A 17,314-nucleotide genomic window follows, 5' to 3' on the forward strand; every position below is an offset into this window, starting at 1 on the left:
AGTTCTAATATTTTGACAAAGGGACAGTGAAGGAACGGTGATATATTTGCAAGTCAAGATGGTGAGTGACTTGGAGGGGAACTTGCAGGTGGTGGTGTTCCCATGTGTCTGCTGCCCTTGTCCTTGTCATGGGTTTGAAAGGTGCTGTCAAAGAAGCCTTGGTGAATTGCTGCAGTGCATCTTGTAGATGATACACATTGTTGTCACTGTGCATTGTTGGTGGAGTGAGTGAATATTGAAGGAGATGTCAATCAAGCAGGCTACTTTTGTGCCAAGTGTCTTGAATGTAACATTAAAATAAGGCAGGATCTGGCCAAAGAACATAAGAACATAAGAACTAGGAGCAGGAATAGGCCATCTGGCCCCTCGAGCCTGCTCTGCCATTCAATAAGATCATGGCTGATCTTTGTGGACTCAGCTCCACTTACCCGCCCACTCACCATAACCCTTAATTCCTTTACTGTTCAAAAATTTAGCTACCCTTGCTTTAAAAACATTCAATGAGGTAGCCTCAACTGCTTCACTGGGCAGGGAATTCCACAGATTCATAAGCCTTTGTGTGAAGAAGTTCCTCCTCAACTCAGTCCTAAATCTGCTCCCCCTTATTTTGAGGCTATGCCCCCTAGTTCGAGTTTCACCTGCCAGTGGAAACAACTTCCTTTCTTCTATCTTATCTATTCCCTTCATAATCTTATATGTTTTTATAAGATATCCCCTCATTCTTCTGAATTCCAATGAGTATAGCCCCAGTCTACTCAGTCTCTCCTCATAAGCCAACACTCTCAACTCTGGAATCAACCCAGTGAATCTCCTCTGCACCCCCTCCAGTGCCAGTATATCCTTTCTCAAGTACTCTAGGTGTGGCCTCACCAGCACCTTATACAGCTGCAACATAATCTCGCTGTTTCTAAACTCCATCCTTCTAGCAATGAAGGACAAAATTCCATTTTCCTTCTTAATTACCTGCAGCACCTGCAAACCAACTCCTTGAGATTCTTGCACAAGGACACCCAGGTCCCTCTGCACAGCAGCATGCTGCAATTTTTTACCATTTAAATAATAATCCATTTTGCTGTTATTCCTACCAAAATGGATGACCTCACATTTACCAACATTGTACTCCATCTGCCAGACCCTCGCCCACTCATTTAGACTATCTATATCCCTTTGCAGACTTTCAGCATCCTCTGCACACTTTGCTCTGCCACTCATCTTAGTGTCATCTGTGAATTTTGACACTCTACACTTGGTCCCCAACTCCAAATCATCTATGTAAATCGTAAACAATTGCGGTCCCAACACTGATCCCTGAGGCACATCACTCATCACTGATCGCCAACCAGAAAAACACCCATTTACCCCGACTCTTTGCTTTCTGTTAGTTAGCTGAAAGGAACTGCTCCTTATGGGCAAATCTACAGCAGAGCAGTGGGGGGCATTCAAAAAGGAAATGGGGAGAGTACAAGTCCAACAGGTTCCCTACATGTGGAAATGTAGGAGCAATAAGTTCAGGGAACTCCAGACATCTCGGACAATTCAGGATTGGATAAGGAAGATGAAAATTTTGCTTTTAGCAAGTCCAAAGGGAGCAATTCAGATGTGGTCCTAGAGGAATATAGGAAGTGCAAGAGGGAGCCTGTGGAAGCAGTTAGAAGGGCAAAAAAGGGGTGTGAAAAAGGATTTGCAAACAAAATTAGGGAGAATCCTAAGATGTTCTGGAAAAACATTAAGGGATGAGGTTAACCAGGGAAAGAGTAGGGCCCATTAGAGACCAAGGGGGCAACCTGCGTGTGAAGCCGCAGGACATTGGAAGGTTGTTAAATGAATACTTCTCTTCGATCTTCACTCAAGAGAAGAAGGGTGTAGGTACAGAATTCAGGAAGAGGGGCTGTGAGGATCTTGAGCAGTTTGACATAGGAAGTGAAGAGGTATTGGAGTCTTTGAAGGGGTTTAAAATGGACAAATCCCCAGATTCAGATGAATTACATCCCAAGCTGCTGGGGCAGGCAAGGCAGGAAATTACAGGGACTCTGAAGCAATTTTGTATTTCCCCTCTGGCCATGGGAGACCAGAGGACGAGAGGACAGGTCATGTGGTTCCACTTTTCAAGCAGGGTGGTATAGATGAACGAGGGAGTTACAGACCGGTGAATCTGACGTCAATGGTCGGGAAACTGTTGGATAAAATTCTGAAAATTCACTTGGAAAGGCAAGGGTTGCTTAGGGATTGTCAGCATGGCTTTGTCAGAGGGAGGTCATGCCTAACAATTTTGATAGAATGTTTCGAAAAAGTGATCGAGTGTGTTGATGAGGGAAGTGCAGTTGATGTGGTTTATATGGATTTTAACAAAGCCTTTGACAAGGTCCCACTTGGAAGACTGATCGAGAAGGCTGAAGCATGTGGAATTCAGGGAGATGCCAAGATACAAAACTGGCTTAGTATTAGGATGTTGGACTGGGGTAAACACAGTAAGAAGTCTAACAACACTAAATCAATCAGAAGTCCCACCCACCTGACGAAGGGACAGCCTGTTCCGAACGCTAGTGGCTTATGCTACCAAATAAACCTGTTGGACTTTAACCTGGTGTTGTTAGACTTCTTACTTAGTATTAGGACACAAGGGTGGTGGTAGAAGGTATTTGAGTGACTGGAGGCCGATGTCCAGTGGTGTACCACAAGGTTCAGTGCTGTGTCCCTTATTGTTTGTTATATACATAAATGATATAGCTAAGAATGTGGGGGGAATAATATATACATTTCCAGATGACAACAAGATTGATAGAGTGGTTAATAGTGAAGAAGAAGGTCGTAGGTTACAGGAAGATATAAATGGGTTGGTCAGATGGGCAGAGCAGTGGCAGATGGTATTTTGCCCTGATAACTGTGTGTGATCCACTTTGGAAGAAGTAACAGGTCAAGGGAGTATTTAATGAATGGCAGGACACTAGGAAGCTCAGAGGAACAGAGGGATCATGGGTATATATTCACAGATACCTGAAGGCAGTATAGCTCATGAAAAGGGTATTCTGGACTGCATATTATAAAAAGGATACAGAGGCACTGTAAGCAATATGCTTGATTGGCACATTGTTCACAAAGATTCACTCCCTCCACCACCGACACAGCAGTGTGACCATCTAGAAGATACACTGGAAAAACCCACCAAAGATCCTTAGACAGCACCTTCCAAACCCATGGCCACCAGAAGGACAAGGGCAGCAAACACATGGGAAAACCACAACCTGCAATTTCCCCTCCAAGCAACTTACCATCCTGACTTGGAAATGTATTGCGTTCCTTCACTGTCGCTGGGACAAAATCCTGGGACTTCCTTCCTAACAGCCCTGTTGGTGTGCCTACACAACATGGACAGAGCGATTCAAGAAGGTGGCTCACCACCACCGTCGCAAGGACACTTAGGGATGGGCAATAAATGCTGGTCTAGCCAGCAAAGCCCACATTCCTTGAATGAATAAAACAAATATACTGCAGGAGGTGCAAAAGAGATTTATTAGAATTATGACATTTACATGGTCTTCGGGGCTCAGGCAGCCCCCAGTGTCTCTTCCAGCCATTGCAGCGCTGTTTCTGTAGGGATTGCAACTTCCTCCTGCCTTATATAAATCAACTGTTCCTAAGAGTGTAAAATGATAGCGAGGCTCTGAAAGACGGTGGGGGTGTGTTCCCTGCCAATTCTTCAGATGAAAGGTGCCAACAATTAAAATTCAGGTCCTTATTTCTGCAGATACCTGGAGTCCCATCGAGTTGAACAAGGGGGTGGGCTCAGTACAAGATAAGCAACAAGGACCTTCTGGTTACCAGTGTTTCAGTTTCAAGCCATGTATTCATTCAACCAAACACAAAAGACAGTAAAACGTGTCGTTCTCCCAGGGACAGAGCATCAGCCAGCAATGTGTTTTCTTGCCCCAGATTGCCATCACTCAGTGAGAAGTTGGCTTTCTCCACCGTTCCACCATTAGCAGCAAGCAGGGGAAAGAAGCACAAAATCCATAATGTACACATTCAGGAGGTAGTTGGAAGGACATCTTGGCATAAAATGGCTCAAGATTACATTTTGCATGCGTAACACACAATATTTGTACATAAGTAAAAGCATCCAAAATAATTCTCTTTGTGCTACGCCACTGTTAAAATATCAATTTCCATTATACTTTCATGGAATCAGATTTAGTTAAAATTCGTCTTGGCTGTCCGTATGTTGAATATTTGGACAGGTTTTGACGCTCATGGTGTACTATCATTTTTAGATCAGTTTTAATTAACTGCTCTTGTAATGTTTTGTTGAGTGTCTTTCTTCTTGTTTTGGAAAATAAGTTTTTGGACAAGATCCTTTACTTCCTGCGTGGCCACCATCTGCATTAACAGCTTGCTGCTGTTCTGCTTCTTCCACTAACAAGGTAGCATTTATTCTGCTGAAACAGTCAGATTGATGCCACGCTAAATTGGCTAATTATGCAGGAGGAAATGTACATCAACTCCCTCACAGCTCACTGGAAGACTCAGTGGGTAAATCCATGCATTGTACAAGACGAGGGCACAGATTTAACCATTGCATCGAACGTTTAAATTTCATTTGTTGAACAGCTGAGGGATGCTGCAGTTGGAGGATTTCATCAACTGTACATCCTTAAAGTGAAGTGATGCAAGTAAGGTTTGATTTGATTTGATTTATTATTGTCACATGTATTAGTATACAGTAAGAAGTATCGTTTCTTGTACGCTATAGATACAAAGAATGCCATACATCGAGAAGGAAAGGATGTAGTGTTACAGTCATAACTAGGGTGTAGAGAAAGATCAACTTAATATAAGGTCGGTCCATTCAAAAGTCTGATGGCAGCAGGGAAGAAACTGTTCTTAAGTCGGTTGATATGTCACCTCAGACTTAAAATCATAGAATCCCGACAGTGCAGAGGCAGGCCATTCAGCCCATCGAGCCTGCACCGACAACAATCCCACACAGACCCTATCCCCATAACCACACACGTTTACCCTGCTAACCCCCCTGACACTAATGGTCAATTTAGTGTGGCCAATCAACCTAACCCACACTTTTCTATATTTTTCCCGATGGAAGAAGGTGAAAGAGAGCATGTCTGGGGTGCATGGAATCCTTGATTATGCTGACTGCCAAGGTACGTTTCGAGATAAGTAAAATGCATAAGGCAAACAAAATTCTTGCCATACAAAAGCAAAAATACTGCAGGTGCTGGAATTCTGAAATAAAAACAGAGAATGCAGGGTAAACTCAGCAGGTCCAGCAGTGTCAGTAGAGAGAGAAACAGAGTTCACATTTTGGATCTAAACGATCCTTTCACAAATGCTTGTCAGTCACATGTTATGCTATCTGTAATAGATCGAAGGTGGCTTGATGCAGCTTTAACTATAAAGGTTTTATTGCCAACAGAGTATTTATATATATATACAACAAGGCAAGACTCAACTAAGAGTACGACTGCTTCTTCTTCTTGATTCCCTGGCTCCAACTGCAAGTCCCTCCTTCCCACCAGGGCAATCCATAGGGTCCTCATTGGTCACATGGCCCTCAAACCACACCCATTCAAGGGCCAGGCGACTACACTGTTTTTCTTTATGTTGCCTTTCTCCCAGTACATTTTTATAACTACCCCAAACGTCCGCTTATTTTCCACATATGTATTTTTTTGTGGCAAGCCCAGTCTTAAGCAAAAGATTATTTTCTTGTGAGTCTTTGCTGCGCTGACCTATGTGTGGGTGCGTTCAGCATCTAGAAAGGTTCCACAACTTCACAAGTTGTCTTTAATTTTTAAGTTTAATTTCTCCACCACGTGTGGCCATGGGTTTCGAGCTGTGGATTAGCCTCCCAACACCTCACCACCGCGCCTTGCTTTCCACATTTAAGACACTTCTTAAAACCTATCACTATAGCTTTTGGTCATCTGACCTAATGTTACCCACATCGCTCAATATCATATTTTGTCTCATAATGTTCCTTTGAAGCTCCTTGGCATGTTTCACTACATTAAAAGCACTATATAAATATATATTATGATCAGAGACTTCCAGTCATTGTTTCCACTGATTGGTTTCCATGCATTTCAGTTTTATCTAAAACAAATTGAAATACATATTTTTTTACCCAATATAAGGAGGAGAGCCTATCTGATAGGGTCAAAAGAGCAACTGAAGTCACGATTACTGTTGGTTATAATAGCAAGTTGATGATTTATGTATTCATATGATGTCAGTGTGTTTGACTGGTACAAAGCATAAATTAACCCACTTGTGTTAAATAGGCTAAATGATCTGGCCAATATTAGAGAGAGGGACAAGAGGACACATCAGGGCCAATTTTCATGTGTGATGCAGATGGGGTGAAAGGTGGGTGACATTGGCTGGAAGCCCATTTAATTTTTCTGACCTGGCCCACTTATGAATACACTTGTTGAGTTACCAGCACTAACTGCCACTTATCACTTAGATGTGGCATGGTGGCACAGTGGTTAGCACTGCTGCCTCATAGTGCTAGAGACCCGAGTTTGATTCCCAGCTTGGGTCACTGTCTGTGCGGAGTGCGCACATTCTCCCCGTGTCTGCGTGGATTTCCTCCAGGTGCTCTGGTTTTCTCCCACAATCTGAAAAACGTGCTGGTTAGGTGCATTGGCCATGCAAAATTCTCCCTCAGTGTACCCGAACAGGCATTGGAGTGTGGAGACTAGGGAATTTTCGCAGTAGCTTCGTTGCAGTGTTAAACTTATCAAAGCCAGCCAAAGCTCCTAGCGATTTCAATAATGGTGAGAGAGGAGCATGTAATGGAGGCAACAGAAAGAAGTACAATTTACCTGGACAGGGACCAGAGGGTCAGCTGTGATAGTGGGCCACCAGTCTCATTGCAAGAGGTGACACAACCCTGTGACAGCGTCCCTCGAAAGTGCAGCCTCATTTAAGCACCATTTCCCAAAGAAATACAATTTAAATTGCCTTGAGTCGATATACTCTGTTGGGATGGTCATGGGACAGCCTCTTTCTACTTTGTCCACTGCAGCTTCAGCTGTTCTTTCTACCTCTTAGCCTCCTCTTCACCAGCTTTCGGAGCACTGCTCCTTCATCAGGGCTTTCCACTCACCTGATGAAGGAGCAGTGCTCCGAAAGCTTGTGATTCCAAATCAACCTGTTGGACTTTAATCTGGTGTTGTGAGACTTCTCACTGTGCCCAACCCAGTCCAACGCCAACAACTCCACGTCCGATGGGAATGGCAGGACTAAAAAAGATGAATTTTGATTAAGTGCCAGTGAACCCATGCAACTTCAGATGGCAGTTCAGCCACCATAAGCACAGTAATATTAGGTAACTTGCCAAAAAGAAGCACACTAAGGTACCAGCAAAATGCTTTCTCAGCAATATGGTTGACTCTGAAATGGCCGAGAAATCCACTCCATTCAAGGGCAATTAGGGATGGGCAATAAATGCTGGACCAGCCGGCGACACCCTCATCCCATGAATAAAAGAAACGATCTGGAGGAGGGGACCGAGTGTGGGGTAACAAAGTCTGCGGATGACACAAAGATGAGTGGGAAAGCAAATTGCATGGAGGACACAGAGAGTCTGCAGAGAGATTTGGATAGGCTAAGTGAGTGGGCAAGGATCTGGCAGATGGAGTATAAATTTGGTAAGTGTGAGGTTATCCACTTTGGAAGGAATAATAGTAAAATGGACTATTATTTAAACGGTGAAAAATTACAACATGCTACTGTGCAGAAGGACCTGGGGGTCCTTGTGCATGAATCACAAAAACTCAGTTTGCAGGTGCAGCAGGTAATCAAGAAGGCAAATGGAATGTTGGCCTTTATTGCGAGAGGGATGGAGTATAAAAGCAGGGAGGTCATGCTGCAACTGTACAGGGTACTGGTGAGGCCGCACCTAGAGTACTGTGTACAATTTTGGTCCCCTTATTTAAGAAAGGATATATTAGCTTTGTAGGGGGTACAGAGAACGTTCACCAGGTTGATTCCGGAGATGAAGGGGTTAGCTTATGATGAGAGATTGAGTAGACTGGGCCTGTACTCATTAGAGTTTAGAAGGTTGAGGGGAGATCTTATAGAGACATATAAGATAATGAAGGGACTACACAGGGTAGAGGCAGCGAGGTTATTTCCACTTACAATAGAAACAAGAACTAGGGGGCATAGCCTCAAAATACAGGGGAGTCAATTTAGAACAGAGTTGAGGAGGAACTTCTTCTCCCAGAGGGTAGTGAATCTTTGGAATTCTCTGCCCAATGAAGGAGTAGAGGCTACCTCATTAAATGTGTTTAAGTCACAGATAGATAGATTTTTACCCATTAAGGGAATTAAGGGTTATGGGGAGCGGGCGGGTAAGTGGAACTGAACCCACTATCAGATCAGCCATGATCTTATTGAATGGCGGAGCAGGCTTGAGGGGCCAGATGGCCTACTCCTGCTCCTATTTCTTATGTTCTTATGTTCTTATGAATACACAATGATCTCATGAAATCAGTTGAATGTATTTTTATTAAGTGTTATAGTTATTAAGTGTTATAGTCATTTCTATGTGGTTCTGCTATTCCACATTCATGAAGGCGCATTCCCCTTATTGGTGCTCCTGTTATAATACAAGTCTGGTATTTGCGCAGGCTTATCTATGCTTACATCCGCTCCTATATTTTTCTTATTACATTCTGGTTGGGATTTTACATGTACAGTTCCCTGCTAAAGCACCGTGTTTAAGAAATCCTATGGGAACCTTAAAGGATTTTTAGGGCTTATGCTGTTAGCAAAGTTTATTCATTACAAGATTTTTACTGGTGCCATCTGACAGGTTTATGAGCTTTTTGTAAAGAAACACTGGATTTTTTTACGCTACGCGAGAAAATGAGGCAATAGATTTTTGTGACTCTTAGAAATTCCAAGGTATAAAACAGATCCCATTATTTCAGCGAAATATTTAAAATCTCCAGTGATGGGAAAGAATCTAAAATTATGCAGTATGTTACACTCACGGCCACATTTTTATGTTATCATTTTATATTTCATTTTTCAAAATGAGTAGCAATCAGTAATTTAAGTCTATGAAATAACCCTCATTGAAACCAGTACGGCTTTCATGACCTGACATTGTCTGGTTGGAGGAGGATGGGCTTGTTGAAGAGGTCATTGGGTATTTTCGCATTCGCTCCTTCTCTCAATGATCTCACTCACATCAGCCCTGTGGAAATTTTAACAGTTCTTATGCCAAATGATGTGCAGCTGACCTGCAGGAAGATTGGCCTAATCCACCACAGGCTGCCATTGAGTACTGCATATGCTTGCGAACGGATTGAATTTTTGAGGCCAGGTACTTAGGTCAAAGGTCATGGGGTCAACTTTTACACAGGCTTTGAGGGGTTGACGCCCGTATTTGATTTGGGCCCAAGACAAGTCCAAAACAATAGAATAAAGTAAAGTGGTTAGCACTGATGCCTCACAGCACCAAGGGCCTGGGTTCAATTCCGTCCTCGGGTCACTGCCTGTGCGGAGTTTGCACATTCTCCCCGTGTCTGCGTGGGTTACTCCCACAGTCCAAAAGATGTGCAGGTTAGGTTGATTGACCATGGTAAAATTGCCCCTTAGTGTCAGGGGGATTGGCAGGGTAAATATGTGGAGATACGGGGATAGGGCCTGGACGGGATTGTTGTCGGTGCAGGCTCAATGGAGCTGAATAGCCTCCATCTGCACTGTCAGAATTTTATGAACACCAAAATAATTCATATCAATTATTGTTCATAATCTAATCATTTTAATAATTTAAATTAATAAAACCACAAAACTTAAAATGCATTTACTTGCTGGTACACAATTTCATTGGTATTCATACATTTACTATGAAATCGAATCATTAACATCTACTTTGGTTCTGAGATTTTTGGGCTTTTTCTCCCTAAAAAACTAGGGTCAACACTTACATAAAATGTGTGAAAAATTACCATTTGTTTTAAGGCCAAAAATCATGGAGTAAACCTTTACATGAGGTCGACTTTTACACAAGTAAAAACGGGCAGTCCTCGTATTTGCGACGCATTCGGTTCCTGAAAACCGTGACTTAAGTCAAAACATCGTAAGTTGGAACCCATTTTCCCAAAAGAGCAGTGTTACAAATCGGGGATCAGTTCCTGGACCAAGGCCTGATAGCCTACTTTCAACAAAATGACCCAGAATTATTTACTCAATCAATTACTAAAAAAATGTAATACAGTAATGAATTAACATTATATAATGCAATCATTCAGAAAAAGTTTGGAAACACCAGGTAAAAATGGATCAGAACAGCATCTGAGGGTCTTGAGTAAGGGAAATTGGCAGCGCAGAATGTCGTTGGCCGTGTATGAATGTTCTTGACTTTGTAGAGTTGAAACCAATGTTGTGAAGTGGAAGCAGAGTCTGGGATTTTCTTAACCAACCCCCCTCCTCCACTCCCCCACCGCCGTGGGTTTCCCGTGGCAGCCGGATCTTGCGGTCCATAAGACCATAAGATATGGGAGCAGAATTAGGCCATTCAGTCCATCAAGTCTTCTCCACCATTCGATCATGGCTGATATGTTTCTCAATCCCATTCTCCCACCTTTTCCCTGAGACCTTTGAGTCACAAAAATCTATCGCCTCAGTCTCATTCCATGGCTCGCTGGCTGCACCTCCATGGGAAACCCACTGGCTAATGGGTAGGCCACCTCTGCCACCAGAAAATCCACCGTCGGGGGCCCAGAAAGCCCCAACCAGGTATCAAGTTATATCTTATGGTCTTATGGACCGTAAGATCCCACTGCCGGAAAACCCACGGCAGTGGGGGAGGGGAGGAGGGGGGGGGGGGGGGGGTTACGAAAATCCCAGCCCTTGCTTACACTTCACAACATTGATTTCAACTCTACAAAGTCAAGAACATTCATACGCGCCCATCGACATTCTGCGCTGCCAATCTCCCTCACTCAAGGCCCTCAGTTGCTGTTCCGGCCCATTTTTACTTGGTGTTTCCAAACTTTTTCTGAATTATTATATCATATAATGTTAATTCATTATTGTATTACATTTCTTTAGTAATTGATTGAGTAAATAATTCTGGGTTATTTATCAGGCCTTGGTTCAGAAACCGATTCCAATTTATAACACTGTTCTTTTGAGAAAATGGGTTCCAACTTAGGACGTTTCGTCGTAAATTGAGGGCTGCCTGTACTTAATGATACAACTGATCACCTCTCAACTAATATTGATGGAGGCATCACTGACATAATTGGTGCAAAACATAGAAGATAGGAGCAGGAGGAGGCCATTTGGCCCTTTGAGCCTGCTCCACCATTCACCACAATCATGGCTGATCATCCAACTCAATAATGAATAACTCAATAACTCAAAATGAAGAAAGCAAGGAAGAAAATCTTTGGCATTCCCTTATACCATAAAATTACTGGCCAACAACTGAGCTAATGGGACACCTCATCTGCCAAAAGAACCTACGATTTAAATTGCACTCACAATAGTGCAAGAAATGCCAAAATATATATCCAGTTTTGACAAAATGAAAGATCATTTCTACTAAATTCCTTGAAAGCCGATCAGTGTGGATTTGATTTGATCTTTGGTATTTTGCTGTTCAATTCAGAATTCAACCGCCTTGCAAGAACCACAGTCTGAAGCAATCAGTGAGTACCGCAGTATGAAGGGTGCACAAGGGTCCTTGGACCCCAGTAGGGCGATCTAAAATATGGACTTAACACAGCTTAATAGCTACAGTAACCTTTTATTAAATAAGAATGATGCAGAAGAAAATGGAAATCAGCTTCCGTTATCTGCAGATAAAAAGGTCAAAGAACGACCTTTTCTGCAAATGTCGTGGAACAAAGGTTTAAACAAAGGAAACTTGGCTTCACTGCTGTGAGGCTGATTATTGATAAAGCTGAAATGTGTGCTGACCCCCTCAGAAGTGGCTGCCTCACTTTAGCCTTCAACTTCCTTCAAGCTAAACAATGTCGATTGAGCCGTGGAAGTCAAAGCTCCATTGAAAAATGTGTGAAATGATGCTATGACACTCAGGGTCACTGCCAGGGCTGCTTAAAGCCCCTGTCATTGTAGCCTTGCACAGGGTGACAATTAAATCCATCAGAATGTACTTTTAATTGGATCCTTGTCAAGGCCTGAAGGAGTTTCGAGACTCTCCCCTCTCTGGGGGGCGGGGGGAGAAACACAGCAAATCCAGATTATTTGGCTTGAATATTTCCACTCACCTGTGCGTGAGGCAGCTTCAAGGTGTCAGAACCATGGGGAGGTCTTCAGCTTTAACGCACCCCCTTTCTCAGCCAAGGGATCATAGAATCATAGAATCCCTACAGTGCAGAAGGAGGCCAAGTGGCCCACCGAGCCTGCTCCAACTCTCCGACAGAGCATCTGACCCAGGCCCTATCCCCGTAACCCCACACATTTAATCATCCTACACATCTTGGGGACAATTTAGCATGGCCAATCCACCTAACCTGCACATCTTTGGACTGTGGGAGGAAACCTGAGCACCCTGAGGAAACCAATGCAGACAAGGGGTTGGGGGGAATTTTCCAGCCGCTTTTGTCCCAAAATCGTAAAATCCTGCCTGAGGTCAACAAACCTTTCCATGGTCCACTCCTCAGGAACGGGAAAATTCACCGTGGGGAGAAAGTGCAAACACAGTCACCCAAGGCCGGAATTGAACCTGGATCCCTGGTGCTGCGAGGCAGCAGTGCTTACCATTGTGCCACCGTGCCGCCCCTGAGAAGCAGCGACCCGACAGAGCACAGCTCAAGGTATTGTCTAATCCCTAAACAGTTCTTTGTTGGCTGAGGGAGGGAAAATGATGAAAATTTACAAATGAGTGCCGAATTCTAAATTGCTTTCAAAAACTGTATGTTAAAAGGACGGCCACAATAGACTGAGGTGATTACAGAGAAAGCCGGGGCAAGCTAATAAAAAAGAAATGATGTCAGTGTGACAAAGAAGAGAATGTCTTCCATTGTGACTGCCTCTGTCAGCCTTCAATCTCATGAACAAATACATGGCAACTGACGCATCTGCAAATTATATCCTATTGTGCAGCCCAGCGATAGATTTCAGCTAACTTTACTTGAGGGAGTCAATTAGAATGTAACCAAGCAGAAGAGGTATCGCACACTAACTGCTGAAAAAATTGTTTCTCGATGGCATTGCGTGGAGACAAAAAGTCAGTCAGAATCCTTTCTATTGCACGGTTATTGTTGAAGGGTCTGATCATCATACTGGGGATACACAATAGTGCCCATTAAGGCATGACCATAGGCAAAACAAAACGTTAATATGACTGCGGATAATAACGCTGCAAAAAAGAATAGGTAACTGAAGGGATTCAATTTAAGATCCATTTGTCTCAGTCACTCTGACTGCTACTCATCAACTTAATGTTATATGCCAGCCGCAATTTATTGTTATTTTGTAATGCAGGAGCATTTGCCTTGAGTGAATGTGCGCGCTCCTGAGGTTTTTGAAATATTAGCTCAGTCTGGAGCTAAGTGCCACAGATACAGACACTCTCCCCATCTTAAGCCACAACTTTCAAGGCCAGGATAGTGTGGTTTCCTTTGTTGCCATCCGAGGAGTTAACAGTGACCACATCATCACGGATACTGTCTCGCAGCCATTTAATAATCCAATTCGGCTTAATTGGCTGGAGATGGGACTTCCAGCCACCAGCCGTGACTAAATCCATCCGAAGAGAGTTGGAGGCCAATCTGACTGACTGGCAGTGCTCGAGCCCCAGCAGCGCCTGAAGCCATGGTGGACAGGACTGAGACTACAAGCGCCCCCCAGTGTGCGAGTCCTGGGAGAGCAGGACCAGTGGTGGCAAGGCAATGTCGAAAGGAGATGGTTGATAGAGGCACCCCCATGTGCCCCCCAACTCCATACTCCTCCCTGCTCTCGCTCCATCTTAACCTCGCCCCCCCCCCCCCCCTCCCATCCCCCCAGTCCTTCATGCCAGGGCCTGAGTAGGATCACATTCCAGGCTTTTCCCTTGTCCTCAAACTCCTCCTGACAGCCTGAAAATGTAGACTGGTCGAGAAACAGATGGTCACTAATTGTCCTCTTAAGGGTTCAATTAGAGCAAGTGTGGATGGTGTAGGATAATGGGTTAACAGTTGTAGTAAATGAGATGTGATGTTCACCATGATCTAACACTGACATCAGCAGTCATGTGCAAGAGGCTCAGAGGAAGAGATAGAATAGTCTGTCCGAGAGAGAGATGTCTTTACCCAGAAGCTTAGAATGTACTATAGTATAAATAAAGGAGTTTTCAAAGAAACATATTGGAGTTAGACCTAGTCACTCATAAGTAGTGGGGAGCCTTCCCAATCCAGAACAGGCCACAAGTTACTGGGAGAGAGATCCAAATAGTGGAAACCAAACCACAAGCTAGGTGGGCCAACCGGAGCCTTGCCCATCCCACCATAAGATTGCAGAGAGTTCGTGTCCAGCATGAGACTTGAGAGAAGGGCATCGAGGGAACCCCTATCACCCACCGACCAACCCCCCCCCCCCACCAGCACCACTGCCCACCATGCCCCACCATGCCCACCACCCCCCACCAACAACAACCGCCCTGCCCCCACCACCATCTCCTGTAAATCCACCAGAAGGGGAGTGTAAAATCGTACCTCATAGGTTTTGTGGGGTATGGAAGCATAATGGTCATGTTACTTGACTAGTAATCTGGAGCGATGAGTTTTGATTCCCACTATATGTAATTTGAGATAATAAAATAAATGTGGAGGAGTGAGATAGGATTGACTGTAGAGTGAGGGATTAATAGGCCGGAATCAAACCCAAGTCCCTGGCGCCGTGAGGATATCTCCTCTTCTGTGGCAACGAATTCCATAGGTTCACCCTTTCCCCCTCATCTCGGTCTATAGAGTTGTCCTTTTATTCTGAGTCTGTGCCCTGTGATCCAAGTCTTGGATCCTACTATTGGAAACATCTTCCCCACATCCACTCCATCCAAGCCTTACAGTATTCACTATTATCTGGTCTAGTCCCTTTGTGACTCCAGCATTGAAACGTAGTTGGCTATTAACAGTCCTCTAAAATGGTCCAGCAAGCCACCTCCACTTTGTACCACTCAAGGTTTGATGTAGAGAGTCACATGGTGACAAACTGTGTACTGTAGAGTCTGGAAGAAGCAGTATGGAGACTGCATCCATACAGGGCTTTACCTTAGAGATGTATGTAGTTATGTGTTAAGAATAAATGGTTTATGTACAACCATACAAGACTCCGGGCCTCTTATTGAGACATCAAACAACCTTCCAACATTCACCAAACTACCAGGTTGTGATAGAAGCCGATCTTGTCCTCTAGAAACTGAAACCTGCTATTCTTATAAGACCAGAAGATACAGAAGCAGAATTTGGCCATTCAGCTCATCGAGTCTGCTCCGCCATCTGCCATTCAATCATGGCTGATAACTTTCCCAATCCCATTCTCTCGCCTTTTCCCCGTAACCTTTGATCCTCTTACCACTCAAGAACCCATCCATCTCTGTCTAAAAAACGCTCAATGATCTGGCTTCTGTGGCAACGAATTCCATAGATTCACCCTTTCCCCCTCATCTCGGTCTATAGGGTTGTCCTTTTATTCTGAGTCTGTGCCCTGTGATCCTAGTCTTGGATCCTACTATTGGAAACATCTTCCCCACATCCACTCCATCCAAGCCTTACAGTATTCACTATTATCTGGTCTAGTCCCTTTGTGACTCCAGCATAGAAATGTAGTTGGCTAATAACTGTCCTCTAAAATGGTCCAGCAAGCCGCCTCCACCATTGTAAGAAGGTGTAAGGTTTAGCCATAAACGATTGCCATACTTGCCCCAGAGAAGTCCTCACTGTACATATGGCTGGGGAGATGAAATTCTGCTGGTGGTATGAGATTGTATTGAGCAGCTAGTCCAGGTCTGGATGGCAAGAATGGCAAAAAATATTTCTCAGCTTCAGAATTCATTCATGAAGCTCTCCACATTTCTTCTTGCCTCAAGTAATACAAGCAACAGCTTGTAACTTAAGCTAACTTCGACCAAGAATTATGAGTGCACTGGGAATGGAAAAGTAGGAAACTCTTAAGCTTCACCACTTCTGGACCTTATTAGCAGACATTAAATGAAGGCACACAAGGCCCAGCAGGCAGATGGTGGGAAGGCCCCCGAAACATGAGGGAGCACAGAGGAAGCAATTTAATTATGTTGGATGCACAGCAGAGAATCAGGCCAGGGGTCCCAATAAATCCACGCTGGCATTTATGCTGCACTCGAACCTCCTCCCATTCTTTCTGAACCGACTATCAGCATAGAACTATTGAATCCCTACAGTGCAGAAGGAGGCCATTTGGCCCATCGAGTTTGCACCTACTCTCCAAAAGAGCATCTGTTCCCTGCTCACCACCGCCCACCTGCTTTACCCTGTAACCTGATGCATTTACTATGGCTTATCCACTTCACCTACACAACTTTGGACACTAAGGGCCAATTTTAGCATAGCCAATCCACCTAACCAGCACATCTTTGGACTGTGGGAGGAAACCGGAGCACCCGAAGGAAACCCACACAGACAGGGGAGAGTGTGCAGACTCCGCACAGACAGTCACCCAAGGCCGGAATCAAACCCAAGTCCCTGGCGCCGTGAGGATATCTCCCCTTCCTGCTCCCTCTTATGCCTATTAACTTCCTTAAAATGCATCACTGTAGTTCGCATCGAGGCCTTTACGTGCTAGTGGTTTTCACACTCTCACCACTCCAGGCAAAACAATTTCTCCTAAATCTTATATTTGATTTCTTGGTGACCATCTTATAGTGATGGCCTCCTGTTTGAGTCTTTCCCATAAGTAGAAACACTCTGGCTGGAAGTTTACCGGCACGCCGCCTGCCCGAGACTCATGTGATCGCGCCTGAGGCCAACAGGGAATGCCATTCTGCAAGTCTCGCAGGGTCGGCATGCTGGTAAAATCAGGGCCTCTCTCTCTGTATCAACCCTCCCAAAACCTTTCATAATTTTAAAAACCGCGATTATAAACCCCACCAAACCCTCAGTCTCCTCCTTTTAAGAAAGACAGGAAAGAATACAGCCTAATCATGCTTTACCATTAGGTATAACCTTGTAGTTCTGGTATCATCCTTGTAAATTTACTACATCCTTGTCATTGCCTCCATATCTTTTTTATAATCAGCCACCCAGAATCACACACTACTCCAAGTGTGGTCTAACCAAAATTTGATACAGATTTT

The sequence above is a fragment of the Mustelus asterias genome, chromosome 27 (assembly GCF_964213995.1).
Source record: "Mustelus asterias chromosome 27, sMusAst1.hap1.1, whole genome shotgun sequence".
Taxonomy (NCBI): domain Eukaryota; kingdom Metazoa; phylum Chordata; class Chondrichthyes; order Carcharhiniformes; family Triakidae; genus Mustelus; species Mustelus asterias.